This window comes from Spodoptera frugiperda, chromosome 16 (assembly GCF_023101765.2).
Source record: "Spodoptera frugiperda isolate SF20-4 chromosome 16, AGI-APGP_CSIRO_Sfru_2.0, whole genome shotgun sequence".
Taxonomy (NCBI): Eukaryota; Metazoa; Arthropoda; class Insecta; order Lepidoptera; family Noctuidae; genus Spodoptera; species Spodoptera frugiperda.
The window spans coordinates 8,142,942-8,159,239 of NC_064227.1; the positions used below are offsets into that span (position 1 = coordinate 8,142,942).

The window sequence follows — 16,298 nt, forward strand, 5'->3', positions numbered from 1 at the left end:
AGGAACGCAGACAAACTCGGGAAACGTGGCTTGTTTTGATCGAATAGGAAGTAATGCTAGTATAGTGTAGGTTTTGTAATATTGCAGTTAAGAAAAGGTCGTTTAAAAAAGCTGTTTTGGGTTGTTTTAAAAAGGATCTTTGTAAAAATTTACATGTTGTGATGAAAAGCTTGAAATCATTCTATGTTATTACTATTAAAAAAATATAATTTGTTTTCCGTGCATTGTATGTATCATTAGTAAAATATTTAATGTCCAATTCCTTTCATATCCAACAGATTGGAAGTTGTTATCACATAAAGGTGTAGGGGTGCCCCCGGTTATCATTCTTATGCAGTTGAAACAGCAGTCTAGATAAGATAAAAAAAAAATAGAAATGGGAACCCGTGGTACTTTTCCACAGCTGCCAGTAGTTCCAGCCACAGAGATTCGATAAAAGATAACACGGATCAGGTATTAACGGCACATTCTCCCACTATGTAAGATAGCAAGATAATGTTTCTAAAACAAAAGCTAGATCAAACCGGAAACGAATGGATTCGGTTCTGCGAGCCGTGCGTATACTGTGGGCAGCACACATGTGGTGGGGCACAAGGAAGAAGAAAGCGGGCGAAGAAAAAATGAGGGAGACGAAAAACTAGAGCGGGACGGAAAAGTGGGCGAAAAACGAAAAATTTCACCCCCTCCCCCCGCGGCGCCGCGCCCGCACACCCCGCGCGCCCCCTAGCACACGCACACATGCGTGCCTCCACGCCGCCCCGCCGATCTTGATCGTTTACACTTTCACTATCACTCTCACTTTCTTTTTGGAAATGAAAAGTGTTCTGTTTTGCTATATTTGTGGAGGAAATACACGAGTTGTGACGTTTAATGTGTGCTTATTGCAATGTGCAGTGTAGCCAGTGAACATTTGTGAACAGGTATATACTTAAAGAAAGTTTGTTTGTTTTAATTTTAGTACTTATAATTGCGGTTAATTAGTGTGCTCATTTTTTACTCGTAGAGAAAATGCAGTACCTTATTTTAGTTTAATATAGTTTTCAAGAATTAATGAAAAATAGTTATGAAATATTGTACTAACGTTGGTTCCGGTTTTAATATAATTCTGAATTTCAAGAAGTTCGTGGTTCAATATACAAAGTTCAAAAATAATATATTTATTAATTAAATAAATCATTATTTCTTAGAAGCACCAAAACCTGTTCGCTACCTAAAAGAAGTCTTAAGACGTACATCTTAGAGATCAGTTTCGAGTGCGCGTCGGTCCACATTTCCTCTATGTTCCCGCACGCGTGCGATTTTTCCGGCCGGTGAAAGTATCAAGAGCGCTCGCTCCCGCAGGAGGCTATTGTAGCATGTTTTTATACCCAAAAATTTTAAGTCAGTAGGCGCTCGCACTCAGAGCCGCTAGTACGTTTATATTATTATTAATATATATTTATATTTCGTTTTAATTTACAAGTTTTCCATCGTTCATAATTTTAATATTTTTATACCGTTTTATACAATAATAAAGTGTTTATAGATAGGCGTAATTACAACGTAAACATAAAGTTACTACACCGGCAAGGAGTTGAGGCGCAACATTTACGGAGGGAGTTTTTCGACAATTACGCGGTTTAAGTTCGACCAAGTTTCGGCCGGCCGGAGTTTGACAGTTCGCCGATTGGAAAATTTAAAAAAATTGACGTTTTGAAATACAACATGGCGGACTGTGTGTTTGTCATCGAGTTCGGCGGGTTCGACGACCTCGCCGGGGTCCACTAGCCATGCTCAACTTCCATAACATTTGACGGCTGCTGTATCCGTGAGTACTGCTTTTTTTTCATGAAATCAATCGCGTTTGGGAATTATTGATGTGCGATATATTACATAAGGGCGCGTTCATAATGTCGCATGAATATTGTAGCAGTTAATATGATAGGTCGAGCAGAGCGAGTGCGAGCACGCAGCACGCACACACCGCCGGATTGTTTTTATCGTAGGTAGTAAATTAGAGGGGCTGCGATAGTGCCCGATATCCACTGACTAGTGTTCGTATTGATTTTTTTCCCTCATTCTGTTAAATTTCATTTATTGGGGGAGAGACCGGACACGGCGTGATGACGTGTGCGAATGCCCGCGATGGCCATTGTGGACGGGAGCTAAGAAATTGAACTTTAACAACGGACGGAGCGAACTTTCCGAATGTTTGCAGTGTATTGCGGGCTGTGGGCCGTGTTGTGGCGGTTTGATTACGTGTTTGGACAAATGCAGCGATGTGTGACGTACCCGGAAGTAGTGTAGATCTTGATTTGAATTTGAATTTGTATTCGATGTAATTGTTTGGCGTCACTTCCGCAATGTCGTTAGTAGTTTGGTAGTAAAATGGTGACGTATTTGAAACTATTTGTAGCTGTATGTACGGCTCCTAAGGTAGCGTTACTGTGAGGTAAGTGAACATTATAGATATATTACGCTAACGATGATTGATGGAGCGACAACTTTACAGTTTTAATGTTGTTTTGTTTTATTTCTAATGTTGTGTTTTAGATTTGATCGTCGCGTTACTTTCTTGTTTACAGCGATTTGCGATTATTATATTAATGATCTTGAAAATCGTCAATATAACTGTTTGATATGAAAATACAGAATCTGTTTATTAAGTATATTTTTAACACTAAGTTTTAAGTAGTTATTGCCGAGGAAGATCAACATTCTACATATACCTATCGCAAAGCAATATACTATGCACAAACGACTTAACATCGATTTATAAATAGTACATTTCACCAGAATATTAAATATTTAAAATGGACATCAGCCTGTAGACAAAGTCCCTGTTGGGCGCCAACTTGACATTTTCCGGTTTACAGTTTAAAAAGTTTATTTCGCTCAATTTTATAAATTGTGTTTAAAGTTAAGCCTCAATAACTTTCTACTATTCGACTAAAGAACTAGTTTCTTGGAAGGGATAAGCAGATTATGTAAGACTTTTTCTACAATTTAGGTAATTATTGTGCATAATTGCATAACATCATAGCTGGATTACTGCACTATTGTAGAGTTTTGATAAAACATTATCAACATCCCGTGACAGTCTACTGTAGGACTATGGGCCTTATCCTCATCTATATAAGAGGGTTTGTTACAATCTCCATACATGGCGGGCCGGTTTTCAATTTTCAAATTATATTTCCGATTCCAAAAGAGATATAAATCTCTGATTTATGTAAGTGCAGCTGATGTGTATTGCCTTAGTTGGCGGTACTTGCAGATGGTAGAACAAATAAATATGTTATTAAGGCTTACTAGACACTCCAAATCTCAGGTCTATATTTTTTAGGCTTCCAGACACTCCGAATTCTCAAATCTAGTCCGCACCATCATCATCATCTAATCAGCACAGGCCCGAATCTGGACAGTAGGTGACGGTAAAGGGCGGCGACACACTCTGTAACTACTCTAGTGTTCCGGGTGTCCATGGGCGACGGCGATTGTTTCCCATCAAGCAATTGGTCTGCTTGTTTGCTGCCCTATATCATAACGACGCTTTCATAATCAAAATCATTAATTTCATCTTAACCAGGAAGATATTTTTGAACTTTAAACTATCTAAATATTAAAAATGTCTGTCTGTCGGTGAGTCCTCTAGTAAAGCTAGTTGCTCGTTCCAAAGTAGATTCCCATAAAGAAGAACGCGCAAAAAACTCCATTAGTTATTTTTTTCAATCAGGTTCACAATACAATACTTGGTTACATTGTTTCGTTGGTTTCATTAAGTATGCAAGAACAATGTAACACCAATATAGTGTACACTACATGCTTTAATACAGACTCTGTCTCTATATTATTATGATTTTCACACTCAACAATACGTTTTATGGTTAGTAATAGTACTCGCGACCTCCAGGGTCACTAAAAAACACTTCTTATAATGAATATTAATCATATTACGTGTAGCAATAGGTACGTAAATCCCGAAATGTGTTGTCGGCTTCAATTTCCGACAGCATTCGTAGAAATATTAATTTGGCAGGATATACACATCAATTGAATTGCATAGTTCAATGCTAAGTACAGTCATGCACAGTTTTTTTAAATATGTTTATACGTAGAATGGATTTCCACAAAGTAACGCTTGACTCTACTCAATATATGTATATCATATTCACATATTCATCATCATATTGTCAATATATGTATATCATATTAAAGTTATTCATATAAGTAGAATGTATGAATGCGTAAAATTCTTAAATGACAGCAAAGTCAAAGTCAAAGCATTTATTTAATCATTTAATTAATCCTTAATTAGGCAATTTTGAAACGTCAAATTGAATAGTCCATCAGTCTGTATATGACTGAAGCTAGGTGCTCATTACAAAGTGTAGCTTCGAATGGAGAAGAACGAGCAAGAAACTCCATCATTACTCTTTTTAAAAAAAAAAGACTGCAATATAGAAAGTGTGATGTAATATAAATAAAAATTCACCGGGACAGACAACGATTGTCACCTGAAAAAAAAAACGAAATGGGCCGATCGCTAGTTTAAAAAAACACTAACCACAAGAAACAAAACAAGTAACATTATTTTATGAAAAAAAAATCTCCAAAAAAACAAATGAAGATCACATTTGTTTCAAAAACTGTACAAGTGTGATGACGAACCACCACAGATAGACATCACGGTCACAAACACGAGCATAATAATATGATGACCAGGTTTACACCACCAGTTCCTAGCATCAGACTAGCTACAAGTTCGGGGGACTACCTATGACTAAGCGGTTCCCGAAAATCCAGCTGTTCATTGTATCTTAGATAAAATCGTGATAAACGCCATGTTCGAACCGATATTAAACCTACAGTTATGAAAGTGTTTTGTTGTTCACATTTACTTCTACGTATGTTGTTTTCTCTTTCATATTTATTTTACTAGTTTTCTGACCGTGGCTTTGCCCGCGTAGCTAAAGGAAACAATGTCTGTATTACTCGTCGTAACTAAAAACTAGATACAAAAATCGTCTGAAAGAAAGACAAACAGATTCGCATTTATAATATTAGTAAAGAAATATAAAATCATTACTCTATAAAAACATCTTTTAGGTAGAGGCATGTAAGATTTGTAGCTATTGGCGTCTCTGCCTACGCCCATGAGATACAGGCGTGAGGTTACGTATTGTATCTATGAAAAAAACCTGCATAGTAAATATTTTACTTAATAATGTTATCGTGTCTTTTGTAAAAGAAGCAATTTGGAAAAAATAACCAAAGACTAGATATAATTTGGCACTTCCTGCTGCTGAGCTATTATATACAAAGAAATTAAGCAGACTAGTATTAAAATACTAGTATTAATAGTAGACGCAAACTGTTACATTGACAATATTTTATCAACAAAGCAAAATCTAGAGCTTAAACTCACTTACTAGAAAATGACCTGCCAGACTACTATACCTCAATAAATGACCAATGTCGCCTACACACCTTGTTTCGCGATGCACCGACATGACATTAGCATAGTATGAATTGCAACGAAGTCGTGATCACGACCGACACTCCTTTTGTGTCCAGACATGGCTGCCCTTTTGAAGACAAGCCCAGACACAGTACAAGTGATTGTCTGGCTATTTTTAAAGGGACCCCGAAAGTCTTGTTTTTCGGATTGGTAGTAAAACTCCGGCCTCATCTAGTTATTTAAGAGATTGACGTGTAAAAGAGTTACATTGTAACCTATTTGCAAAAATAAATATCATTTATAACTAAAGCTGAAAAAGATTCAGAGATCATACTGTTTCTGGCTTGTTATTTTCTATAGGAATTTAAACTTTAGATCAAGCAAACGATATATTATGTTACACTATAGTTACTGCCAAGTGTTTTACCCGGGTTTCTGGGATAACATTATAACATGTAGCCTATGTGTTATTCCAAACTATCTCTGTACCAAATTCCATTCAAATCTATTCAGTACTTTTTGCGTGGAAGAGCAACAAACATACATACATCCTTACAACTTTCAATTTATTTAAATTAGTAGAAGTTATAATATTTGTAGGATTGTATTATTAGTTTTCAAAATTTTCCTGTCGGTTATTTGTCTGGTATCTGGGTATAACCAGACACAATAGTAAACTAAATATTATTTTTGGAAAGTACGTGGTAGAAATAAGTGTGAATAATTTCGTGAAAAATAATAATTGAACAAGGAAAGAGGGTTTATGTTAGTATGACATAACTGTATTGTTGTGAATAAACAATTAAGTCATGGGACATTTTTAAGGAAAATGTAGTAGATGAGGGTTCATGGCCGTAGAGTCGGGTCAGTGGCATGTATATCCCACAAAATATATTTGTAAAATTTAGTTTTTGAATGGAGACACAATATATTTTTCGATTAGTCCGATTGTCTGTTCAGAAAAAAATTGCAGGATTTAACTAGTAAAATCATATACGATAGCAGATACCGAGCCTTCAATTCAAAACGGGGCTATATCTTAAATCTCTTTAATAATATCAAAGAAACATGATTTGTTTGCAACATTTACCTGGCCATTATAGATAGTTGCAAAATAGTGTGTCTGGCTATTAGCTTATGTTCTAATTTGAGGTCAATACGTACGTTGCTTGCCCTTTTTGAAACGACACACCGGTATGTCGCCTACATCCGACTAACTGACCCGGTTTCTATCATTTAATACGGATTTTATCACTACGCTACACTTAAATATAAAAGCTCTATAAAATGTACCTAAATTTAAATTGATATGCATTATAAAACAGTATATTAAATGTATATGATTAAGGCAAATATAAGATTTTAAGTCATAATGATGATTACAAAATCGTAGGTAATATTATGAAATCATTAAGTCATTAAGGCTTGAAAATGATCTCGTATAAGTAGCAAAAAAAACTTCAAATCATCATGACGATACCAATGACGAAATTATAAAACTCAAACCAGTTATGTTACCTCATTTATAAGGGACGAGCCTATTGCCATACACCAGACACATACATCCAGTGTTTATCCGATAATAGAAATCAAAAAACCCAATCACAATTAGCAAAGCAGTTTCGGAGGTCACCGTTAACAAACTTGCTAAAAATAGCATTTGAACCCGAAAATACTCGAATCATGGTACTTTAAGTGACCATAGTAAATGATCAATGACGGAGTTGTGACGTCAAATGCAGATAACTCGTGTACGGTAGCAAGGAAACACGTCATCACTGAGGCACCATATGGTAGGTAGGTCAGAAATACCATGTCGTTAATTTCGTAGGACAATGTATCGTTGTTCTTATTCAAGTTGAATATAGTGTCGCTAGATAAAAAAAAATACAAGTATTAAATACGTGGTCGAATAAATTATATATCAAACTAGTTTCTGCCACTGGTTTCGCGTGCGATTCCGTGGCATAAAAGGTGTCTCATTTGTTATTCCAGACCAAATTTCATCCCGATCCCTATAGCCATTTTGATTTTATAATGATAGTAAGATAATTATGTATTAAAAAAATTTGATAGGTGTTTATTTATCATGGCATTCCGGTTGATGAGAAAAGTTTAATGTCATTTCATGTCATTTGACGCAATCAGATGTCATAATAACGTGTAATCCAATAATTACAAGTTCTACATTGTTTCATACAAAAACAGAGTTAGCATTCATTTATACAATAAAGATTATTAAAGAACTAAAATTATCAACAACAAAAAAACACCCAAACTTGACCTTCTGCGTCCAAACCTGTCATTATCTCGTGGCGTGCGCGTGCGCAGCCTACAAGCGAAGTGGGTTTGTCCACAACGGGCCTTTTGTTTGTGCGCCATCTGTTTTTTATGTTTTTTGTTAATAGATACAAAATGTTTAGTTCATTAATAAATTCTGCACGCTACAGTACTTGGGAACTTCGGGACTTCGAACTAAGCTGACGTAGTTACATTATTGTAAGAATTACTAGTTTGTTTGTTTATTACAGTTCGCTTTATTTGAATTTAATTAGAATGGTTTTTTTTCAACATGTTGTTTCTATTAATCTTTATGATTCACCAAACGCTAATATAGAGATTAGTGTCATGCGCCATTTTTTAGAACTAAGTTTTTATAATATGCTTTATATTTATTACTTTACATTTTAATGGCAATGGAATCAAAATCTATTAGAGATTAATAAGAGCATAAAAACACCATTTTAAGATTATAGTTAATATTCACCAATATACAGTCTATAAATATAGTGAAAGTCGTATCACCCGCAGCCGTTCAGTTTCCGAGGTCGCACGTGTAAGACGGACAACCTGTTAGTATTGCACATCGGTTTAGGGAACTCCCCGATATGTGCATAAAACAGAAAGTCAAATAATAAATGATAAATGATATTTATTTTGCAAATAGGTTATAAAATAACATTTTTACACGTCAATCTCTTAAATAACTAGATGAGGCCGGTCAGTCGAGACGTTAAGTGCATTATCAGTGCAAACTACGTCTGGTGACATTCTAAGTTAAGATTAAGTTGCTAAGTTACCAAGCTTTTCAAAGAGCCAGACCACCACAGATGGGGCCCAGTAGGGCTGATGCCCGATCCGGAGCTGTGGACAACGTAAAAGGTTACCGGGGCTCCGGCTTAAAGCAGGAGAAGGAACGGGGTGGTTTTTAGTCAGTAAGAGTCTGATACTCCATCCTGCCTCACCCAAGGTGGGAGAAGTCATTGGTCAAAAAAAAAAAAGTAACAAAGCTGTAATAGAAAGAAAATACTTATTTGATTTGGATCCCTTTTTAACGTAAATTGCGCGCACGCAGGAGCATAAAATTTGGCACACTTATAGTTTATGTGTAGGAGAAGTGCAGAACGCTATTAATATTTTTCAATAATAATGCTTCTAAAGTACATTTTAAATCAATAAATAAAACATTACACACACTACCTTGCATCGTATCTGACTAAACGTCGAAATCGATCGACATTGCGATGATATTCTCACATCTCATTTGAATAGAGTTTTCCTGTTCGTGATGCGACAAAATATATTAATTTGAATTTTACAAAAGTAATAGCAATCCGTTAAATAAAAATTATACTTGAACGTATTTTTTTTTATTAAGTGGTGTCGTAAATTAATTCGTTTATTAGGTGGTCTGAATTTCGACCACTGGGCGACCACTAGTAAACTTAATTGCGTTTGGCACAGGTACACAGTCAGGTGCAATGTTATTAATGAAATAAATCCTGCCACAGAACCAGATACATAAAAAACACATACTTACTGTCAACAGATGCCATTTTTTACAAAACTTATTATAGTGAAGTTTTTGCCAAAACTAGTTCGAGAATCGAAGCTGTTATTAACGCAAACCAAACTGTGATTAAAATAACTCGGAATGAACCTGGCACAATGCGTGGGTCATTGAACTGTCGACCCTCAGGCACCACTCCCTAATACTATTATATTTTTAGGCATTGTAATCTTTTGTGTTTTTTACCTAAAATTTTTACTATTAGGTTGCTCTTTCCAAGAATAGGATAGGCAGAGTTCCGTTTATTACTAGTACGACAGCTAAATAACTTATTAATCCAAATAGGGGATGACTAAAATAATTACTCAAACTAACCCTAAATAAAGATTTTAAATCTGATAAATTCAAAATCTAAACTATACCTCAAGTATGATTAGTGAAATAAATACTTACAACCTAATCTCTCCAGTAAGTAGACAAATAAATCGAACCCGGTATCTCATACCAAACAAATAGTAACTTAAAAGTTTAAAAAGAAAAATAGAAATTACCGCAAACTTGATCCTTGTACCTGACCTACAGTTTAAACTAGACAAGTTGTGTTAAAGTTTTAACTAACCCGAGCCCCACAGTTTAATAATAGAAAAACTGGAACAATACGTTTATTTCGGTAGTTTATAGACAAGTTACGGTTACTGGAACTGTGCTTATTTTTAACCTTTTTTTATCTTTTATATTTCTGGTTGATATAGAGATGACATAAGGTTCCTTCTAGATTTTCTTCTGGGTAATCATTGTTAGATAATCATTTAGAAATTCAAATATATACTATACTATTTGATATTATAAAGCTAATTTTTGATATTATAAAGCTGAAGAGTTTGTTTGTTTGTTTGTTTGAACGCGCTAATCTCCGGAACTACTGGTCTGATTTGAATAATTCTTTTTGTGTTGGGTAGTGCATTTATCGAAAAAGGCTATATGCTATAAAACAACACGCTACGACCAATAGGAACCTAGCACAGTGGGTGCAACCGCACGGAAGTAGCTATTGTTTGATATGGTGTCAACTTACTATATAATATTATAAATGAGAATGTATGTGAGTTTGTGTGTATATTTGTTACTCAATCGCACCAAACTGGCTGAAGGGATCGAGAAAAAATTTGGAAGATTGTGGTCTGGAGTAACATATAGGACACTTTTTACCCCACGGGATCGTGGGCAAAGTCGGTGGCCGAAGCTAGTATTATAATATGTGAGAGAGTTCCCATACTGTCGATCGTAAGTGTCCTATGAATAAAGATATTTTAAACATGATCCCGGGCAGAGCAAAATGTTATAGAATTTTTCGACTTTCCTATATATCACAGGGCCTCTAGTAGACTGTTTGTCAGATTTAACTAGCTTAGCTCCATGGTACTCATAACATAACTGGTGAAAACTGTTATCTCAATAGGTACCTGCATACATATCTGCTTAAATATTCAAGGAAAAAGTTATACATACGGTTATACCTACCTATCTAGATGATGAAATGATTACCCCGGGGTTACTTTGATCAATATTGAACTTTGAAGGTCCTTAACATTTATATTTGTGGGTGTAAAAAAAATACAAAAAAGTCTATTAATCGGTATTTTTAGTACTCTCGATTCCTGTAATAATAAGTAAAAAAATGTGTCGTGATGTTAAGAAAAAATAAAAAAACTGTCTGATCAAAGTTATACGTAGGATGGGGTTACTTTGATACCCCCATTTTTTATTGCGAAACGACAAAGTAACTCCAATTATAATTCCCAAAATCTACCAACGGGAAAAATAAATATTCACATTTTTGTCTTATGGGGTAACTTTGATCAAATAAAAGTCATCAGAGAAATTTAACATTTCTTTATTAAACATGTTGGTAACACAATTCTAGCTTAAAATCAGGTCTTATTTATTTATTTTCATTAAAACTAAACAGGAACTTAGAAATAGTAAGTCTTCATACAATCAACAAAGTTAAAACCTATAAAATAATTAGTCTTCATAAAATCAACAATATAAAACCTATGCTAATAATTCTGCGATATCAATATCAAAAAAAAAAAAAGGACACATTCAACATTACTATTGACTTAAAGGCTTTGGTTTTGGCAGGTAGGCTAATATGTCACTTGTCTCAATTTGAGATATATCATCACGAACCAATTTGAATTCTTTTTTATTTCCCAAGGATTTGAAATCTTCGACAACCAGTACTAGATCGATAATGCGACAAACATAATAATATCTGTAAGTTTTCTTGCCTCGTTGTGACCAAAACTTCACTAAAACAAATCTCATAACTTTGATCAATCTCACACCATATACCCTATCAATGACACCCCGCATTAAGCAAACTCAATTCATTGCATTCTCTTTGAGGTTAGAATAATCTCTGTATTGATTAATCGATCATAGGCACATAATGGAGTTTATCTAGAAATTTCATTACACCATCGTGTGTTTAAATACAAATGAAGTTTTGCAGCAAAATTATTTAGCTATTAATAGAGAAGAACAATGTATTTACCTTTTTTAATTAAATTTGCGGGTGGATTCCCAGCGTGTTCTCAGAAAAGGATTTGACAGTTCTTCAGTTTTGCTAACCTAGAAAAAAAAAACTACCATACGCGTTTCGTTTTACGCAATTCGCCATTTTATATGAAATGAAAGTTTCGATCAAAGTCACCCCGTGAATCAAAGTAACCCCGGTTTACCAGTACATTTTTTAAATAACACACATAGTTATTGTCTATGATTCATTCGGAACCAAGATGGCGCTTAGCTGTCACAACCAAGGTTCTACAAACCGGTTACATTTGTAATTTTTCTAATTAAGTCACAAGTCCACATCAAGTTATAAAATACCAGTATAAACTGACCGTGGTATGTGTGGAAAGGTCATACAAAGTGAGGTCATGATAAACTGGTTATTATAGGTTCATGTGTGGCCGTGCTTACAATTGAGTATGTTAGGTTTACCATAAGAAATTTAATAAAAAATGTTCTTAGTATAGGCCTATAAGTATTTAATAATAACTTAAGTAACTTAACATATTAAATTAAAACGATAATTTTTTTTTTGCCAGTGGTAAATAGAGGTTTAATTTTTTATGGCATAAATGAGCAGACGGATCACCTGATGGTAAGCAATCGCCGCCGTCCATAGTCACTTGAAACACCAGAGGGTTACAAACTTTTATGGTTAGGAATTTAAGGGTTGTTGGGGAATCAGGGATTGGGAAGATTAGTTTCTTAAACATATTATGTATTTATTTCAAAATAAAATATCAACATTAATAAATAAATAAACCCCGTAACACATATACAAGGAAAGATCCAAAAAACAATATCCTTGAATATTAATTTATTAAAAAAAAATCACCAAAAGTGACGTAAACAAATGAATCACGCTACCTGTTTCTATAACTTACACGTCACAAAGTTAGAATGTTACATGTTGTATGACGTAGATGTTACACAGTGGACGTAATGTTACAACATTGGACGTAATGTTACAACATTGGACGGCGGACAGGTGTGCCCATTAGGACATGTCAGGTACTTACCAATGCATGTTTGCAATGACGTTGGTATTTAGAAATTGATTGACGAATCGTTTTTGTTATATCTAGATATTTGTCTAGATTTAATTGACGTTCAAAATGTGTTTAGGATAAGATAAACTTAGATAAAAAAAAAGTGAGGGGGGAATATCATCTAATGATTTCTCCCGCCCTGGGCGAGGCGAGAGGGAGTGTCAGACTTTTGAGTACTTGACTAAAAACCACCCCGTTCCTACTCCTGCTTTTCGAGCCGGAGCCCCGGTAATCCCGCTAGGTAGTCCGCAGCTCCGAATCAGGATAAACTTGTAACTTGCGGATGTGATGGAGGACGCTGATCTCAGTCACCAAGTCACCATCAGGAGACGGGTAACGCACTTGTAACGCCTCTGGTGTTTCAAGTGTCTATGGGCGGCGGCGATTGCTCACCATCAGGTGATACGTTTCATAAAAAAAAGATGCGTGTATAGTGTATGCATGTTTGTTACTCAATAACACCGAAACCGATGAACGGATTTCGATGAAATTTGTAACAGACATAGATTGCACTTTGGAATAGCCCAAATGCCATTTAAAATAAACCGAAACATGTATGTTATTCATTATTATAATAATTTGAGATGTAAATTATTTAATTTATTATATATAAGGCATTATCAATTACCTACGTGTTGGGAGACACGTATATGTACTATATAAGGTATCAATTACAATACTTATTTATTTCTTCCTTCCTCATGATCGACTGAGGAGTACATTAATGATGTGCCAGTGGTTACTGTAGGCAACTACACATAATGTAGGCATATACCTATGTAGTATTGAGTCGTACTTTACTTTAGGTAATAAGACAATAGGTATACCTAGTTGTAAATGAAATACTTATATAGGTGTTTTTTGTATACTAATGTGAACTAGTCATGTTTATGACTTTAGAAGACGAGATATGTACCCTTAGTATGAGTTTACTTTACGTTTAAAGTAATCGAAACGAGAGCGCGTTCAGCACTTCTGATTGGTTGATTTATGCGAGCCTGTTAATCAGAGCGCCGAATGCAGATACTTAAGCAACTCGTATTACTATATGTTCAGTAGTGGATGTCTTATGTTTGATATGATGACCATGATGATTATAATGACATTACGTAGTTTGTATTACTAATTTTATTTACAGAACAAGCTAAGTAAGTATCTACCAACGCTTTTACACAATAGATACTAGTTGTGTCATTTTTGTTTGCATACGGCTACACATCAAGGCATAATATGACCAGTATAAGCTGACCGTGGAATGTGCGAAAAGGTCATACAAAGCGAGACCATGATAAACTGGTTTTATATACCTTGATGTACTCATCAAGTGTACATACATATTGACTTAAAAACAGATAATATTAGATGTTTGTTTCAATGTTTCGTCTTAGGAAAGTCAGTTAAGGTTGAAGGAAGGCTATATTTAATAACGATTAAACAATTTATAGTACCTACTTCTAACAGCCGCACTCAGAGACGTTTAAAGATTACTTAAATTGTTCCATAATAACGATTTTGTATCGAAAACTATTACTAAGGACTGGCTTTAAGTAATCACTAAATTACTCTGAGTGCGGCGGTAAGCCTCTAAAATCAATCTTTGGAACGAAAAAAAAACTGACAATACGTCAATTTTAATGGAAATACATCAATGTGTATGAATGTATTTGTTTTTCAAAAGCTTGTACTAATAATGTGAATCATCTTTTCCTCCACTGGGTTACATGTTGAGGGTTTCCTAAATAACACTTTCATTCATAAACTATAGGTTATTGTTGGTTAAAGGTTTTTACACTTGATAAATTCTAAATGACAAAATAAACTTTCCAAGTCAAACTAAAATATTTTTTTCACACCCGAAACACCAGAGGCGTTAGAAGTGCGTTGCCTTTTGGGGGTTAGGAATTTAAGGGTTGTTGGGGAAATCTGTGGTGGTGGTACCCTATCTTCTTGGGCCTCCGATAACATCACTCACACAACGAAACGCATCTAAATCGTTGTTTCACGTCAGTTTTCTGTGAGGCCGTGGTATTATTCCGGTCGAGCCACACTTAAAATAATTAATTTCAATCGAATTCAAAATACTTTTGAATAGTTTTAAACACCAAACAAAAAGATGGTCTGTCGATGTTAATATAACAATTTACTCGTACCAAAATATAGAATTTTCTATAAAGACAAACGAACCACGAACTGTTTCTATTCCTAAAAGCACATAGAACTCAATTCCAGACTCCGTATTGCAACTGAGAAACTGTAAATTAAAAACCTATTAATACTTTACCAGACCTGGGGAAACCCATCCGTACTCAGCACTAATGAGGGAACCAATACCAAGTGCATTCTATTTTTAGCAGATAATTGTAGGGCATAAGCAGACGTCCTCAATGATACAGGTTCTCGTAACTTCTACCTGTGTTCATTAACTGGATACTCCCGTGGTTTTACCCACTGACCGATGCTTCTTTTGAACATAGCGTGATGTTTTATAGCCTAGCTTTCCTCGTTAAATGGACTATCTAACACAAAAACTATTTATTAATTCGATACTAGATTAAAAGCAATAACTATAGTCTTTAAAAATGTAGAAACAATAAATAGTAAGATGCAGTGGAAGTCTTTCATCAATAGTGAGGAAGCAATCAATAATAACCAAGCAGAGGATTGTGGTGACCTTGCAGGCAGGAGTAGGATCGGGGTGGCTTTTCTCATTAAGAGTCTGACACCGCCTCGTCCAAGGCGGGAGAAGTCATGGGATGATTTTCTGTCCTCAAATAAAAAAGATAGATACCTGTTTCTGAAACACGGGAATTTAAAAACAAAGAAAAATTTGCCATAATCTCGAGTTAGAAACCTCAGTTATTAAGGTTCAAGTTTAACAGAGAGTGCTGCTTTCTTAACTCAAGGCAGGAGGAGACACACACAAAACACTAAAAAAAAATGTTATCAGAACTGAACTATTTTGAAAGAAGTGTGTAAGAACCGTGGCAATTGGCGTTCCATTGTCTCTGCCTACCTCCATGGGAGACATGCGTGAGGTTATGTATGTATGTATGAACTGTTTTTGTAATATAGTATGTCATAACTTGGAAGGCAGGTACTTCCCCACTCAGTTTTAATTACAGTTACTATTAATAATTTGTATAAGTACCTATTTAGGTTTAAACATCGCGTTTACTCGTTACTCTTCATGTGCAGTTAATTATGGGGGATTATAGTTAATTATAAATTCTAAAATACTTTGTTGCAGTGTTAGATATTTTCATTTTGAAATACACATAAACACATTTAAAGATTGTAGTTTCCGACTTAGTATTATTTTGGGAAGCCCATAGTGTTACTGTTAAGGATATCTCTGCTTACCTAATTTACCTGTTACGTGGATATAACGGTATATTTTATATCATCAATGTCTCATAATTATATTTCCTTGTATCAGACA

At 34.9% G+C, this 16,298-nt stretch overlaps 1 protein-coding gene across 1 annotated transcript in view; it reads left to right on the forward strand.

The window, feature by feature from the left end:
* The first annotated feature begins 1,398 nt into the window (after window positions 1-1,398).
* Window positions 1,399-16,298, forward strand: part of LOC118280721 (zinc finger protein 579) — a 59,837-nt gene continuing 44,937 nt past the window's right edge. The window contains exon 1 of the mRNA XM_035601049.2: window positions 1,399-1,807. The gene's annotated coding sequence lies outside the window, so the exon portion shown is untranslated. The remainder of the gene's footprint in view (window positions 1,808-16,298) is intronic.